The following is a 3,965-nucleotide window of genomic DNA, read 5'->3' as shown; positions in this document are numbered from 1 at the left end:
AGAAAGAAAGAAAGAAAGAAAGAAAGAAAGAAAGAAAGAAAGAAAGAAAGAAAGAAAGAAAGAAAGAAAGAAAGAAAGAAAGAAAATCTGTTTGCACCACTGAGCATCACTCTATCTGCAAATCTAAGACTGTTTCTATATCCAGAGAAGGCACCTACATTGGTGATGTCTTCTTTTCTCTACAGAGAAGCAGAGCAGAGGATCTACAGGTGGAATACTGTGGGATCAGGCAGGTAAGTGTGTCTTATCGCCCAAGCCAAGAGCAGCAGAGCACAGATGGGCATGAAGACCCCAGCCAGCTAATCTCTCAGTTCTTCTGTTTCTCCCATAGCAAAGCCAGGTAAGATATGGAGAGAGAATATGTTGGTAAGCTTGGTTCATCCTTTCAGATGACTTCTGCACTTTGCAGAGTTCATAAAGTTTGTTCCTCTTTTCTTTGACTGTGATATTGGGCAGCACAATTGCCTTTCATTCAAGCCATTTGCTCTGAGTTGTATTGAATTTTGACTAAATGTGTGTTTCTGAAACTTTAATGGATTTTGTGAAATAAATTCAGTTGCCTTACAAATTCATTTGAGGGCAAATAAGGTCTAGGAAAAAAAAAAAAAACAAAAAACTGACAATATTAGAACAGTAAGTGGAGTGCTAAGGAAGATCTCCGTCTTTCACGGGATGTGTTGGGGAACATGACCACCAAGGAAAAGGCTGAGACTCTCAATGCCTTCCTTACATCTGTCTTTAAAAGTCAGACCAGTTATCCTTGCAGTACTCTACCTGGAATGCTCAGATGGGGAGCAGAATAATTCCCTCTGTGATACAGATGGAAACTGTTGGAGACCTACTACACCACCTGCACTGTCACAAGTATGTGGAAACAGCTGGGATACACCTGAAGGTGCTGAGAGAGCTGGCAGAAGTGATTGACAAGCCACTTGCCATTGTTCAGTATTCCTGGTCAATTAGAGAGATCTGAGAGGATTAGAGGTTTTCCAGTGTACAAGCAGGGTCATAAGGAGGATTCAGAGAACTACAGGCCTGTCGGCCTGACCTTGGGGACAGGAAAGGATATGGAACTAATCATCTTGAGTGAGATCATGCAGCATATGTAGGACAACTGAAGCATCAGGCCCAGCCTGCACGGATTCTTGAAAGACAGGTCCTGTTTGACCAACCTAATCTCCTTCTATGATTAAGTGACCAACCTAGTGAATGAGGGAGAGGCTGTTAATGAAGGCAAAGCCTTTGACACTGTCTCCCCCAGTATTCTCTTGGGGAAACTGATAGCCCATGCTTGGACAGGTACATTCTTTGCTGGGTAAAATAATGACTGGAGGGCCAGGCCCAGATTGGTGATGAATGGAGTTAAATCCAGCTGGTGACCAGCCACAAGTGGCACTGCCCACGGGTCGGCGCTGGGGCCTGTTCTGTTTAATACCTTTATTGATGACTTGGACAAAGGGTTTGAGTGCATCCTCAGTAAGTTCACAGATAACACCAAGCTGGGAGGAAGTATCAAGCTGCCTGGGGATAGGAAGACCCTTCAGAGGGATCTGTACAGGCTGGATAGCTGAGCTGAAGCCAATAGGGTAAAGTTTAACAAGACCAAGTGCTAGGTCCTGTACTTTGACCACAGCAACCTCAAACAATGCTACAGGCTTCAGGCAGATTGGCTTGAAGACTGTGTGGAAGAAATGGGGGTGTTGGCTGATGATCAGCAAAAAATGAGCCAGTAGTGTGCTCAGGCAGCCTAAAATGCCAACAGTATCTTGGCTTGTACCAGAAATAGTATTGCTAGCAGGAGCAGGGATGTTGTCATATCCTTGTACTAAGCTCTGGTGAGGCTGCACCTTGAGTACTGTTTTCAGTTTTGGGCCTTTCACTACAGGAAAGTTACTGAGGCACTGGAGCATGTTCAAAGAAGGGCAACAAAGCTGGTGAGGGGCTAGGAGCACAGGTCTCATGAGGAACAGCTGAGCGAACTGGGATTGTTCAGTCTGGAGAAAAGGAGGCTAGGGAAAAGTTGTGGAAAGGTCGGGGTCAGCCTTTTCTTATGGGAAACTAGTGATAGGATAAGTGTGATAAGTTGTGATAGAGTGATAGGATAGTGATACGTTGTGCCAGAGGAGGTTCAAGATGGATATTAGGAAAAATTTATCCAAAAGATTGGTCAGGCACTGGAACAAGCTGCCCGGGAAGGTGGTTGAGTCACCTTACCTAGAGGTGTTCAAGAAAAATTCAGATGTTGTACTAAGGAATGCGGCTTAATGGGGAAATAGGTGGATGGCTGAACTAGATGATCTTGGAAATCTTTTACAACAACAATGATCCTATGACTCTAAGGTTCTATGATCATTTTGTTTGACACTTGGGAATAAAACTTTTGCAAAGCCTTTACCCTCTGATTTTATTGAATATTGTTTTACTCTTCCAGTACCACGTGTTGAATAATCAAAAATGAAATATATATATATATACACACAAAATACAGGGAACATCTGAGATATTTCTTTATTTCTAATTTATCCAGATGGGAATTTCTCTTTTCTGTTAATTTTCTACTGCATTTTCAGGGATATATAAGAAAGATAAAGGAGAAAGGTGAGCTTTTTTGTAGACATTATGATACAGGCTTCACAAGCAGGGCAAAAATAATAGGGATATAGGCATTTGTTAGACCAGCTAGTATACATGGAAAAGTAGACAAGCTTTTACGTACAGAAACCCTTCTTTGCTCTTACACAAAAGCAGCTGAATCCAAAGCTGAACAGAAGTTGAGAGCAAGGAGAAAGAAGGTATTGGGGTACCATAATTTTTGCTTTCCTACCAGCTACTAAAATGTAAAAAATCTAGTCTTCCATTCAACCTGATCAAGCAACAACCACCATCAGTTAGAGCCCTACTCCCACCGCCCAATTTAAAAGTGCAGAGTTTATCCTTGAATTATATTACAAATGTTTTACTTGTGTTATAGGCACATGATTCTACCTACCACTATTTAAGTAACTTGAATTGTTTTGCCACAGGGAATTGTGACTTCGCAAGTTGAATCATTTTTAGATTGACTACTGAAAGCTCAAAATCCTACTGTAAAACCAATGAAAGTTAACAGTAAGAACTTCCCCCCCCCCCCCCCCCCTCCTTCCTGACTGTTAATAACATTTCTAGAGCTTGGTTATGGCAGTAATTTGAAGCTCCCTAAGTGAAACATGAAGGCAAAGATCTTTAGGAGCAATCTTTTTTTTTTTTTTTTTTTTTTACCATGGCCTCTCTTTTGCATTTCTTGCAGTAGATAATGTATTTGCAATATTCTTGGCTGGGTAAGGAGCTGGCTGGAGGGCTGGGCCCAGAGAGTGGTGGTGAATGGAGCTAAATCCAACTGGCGACCAGTCACAAGTGGTGCTCCCCAGGGGTCAGTGCTGGGGCCTGTCCTCTTCAATACCTTTATTGATGACCTGGATGAGGGCATTGAGGGCACCCTCAGTAAGTCTGCAGATGACTCATCAAGTTGTCTGGAAGTGTAGATCTACCTGGGGGTATCGATGCCCTACAGAGGATCTGGACAGGCTGGAGAGCTGGGCTGAAGCCAATGGGGTGAGGTTCAACAAGACCAAATGCTGTGTCCTGCACTTTGGCCAAAACAACACCAGACTCAGGGCAGTGTGGCTTTGTAGTGGAAATGGACCTGGGGGTATTGAATGATGCTTGGCTGAACATGAGCCAGCAGTGTGCCCAGGTGGCCAAGAAGGCCAATGGCATCCTGGACTGCATCAGAAACAGTGTTGTCAGCAGGAACAGGGTAGTGATTGTCCTTCTGTACTCAGCTATGGTGAGGCCGCACCTCGAGTACTGTGTCCAGTTTTGGGCCCCTCAATGCAAGAAAGACATTGAGGTGCTGGAGCATGTTCAAAGAAGGGCACAAAGCTGGTGAGGGGTCTGGAGCACAGGCCGTATGAGGAGAGGCTGAA

Source organism: Coturnix japonica, chromosome 2 (assembly GCF_001577835.2).
Source record: "Coturnix japonica isolate 7356 chromosome 2, Coturnix japonica 2.1, whole genome shotgun sequence".
NCBI classification, from domain to species: Eukaryota; Metazoa; Chordata; class Aves; order Galliformes; family Phasianidae; genus Coturnix; species Coturnix japonica.
This window is presented reverse-complemented; position numbering follows the sequence as displayed.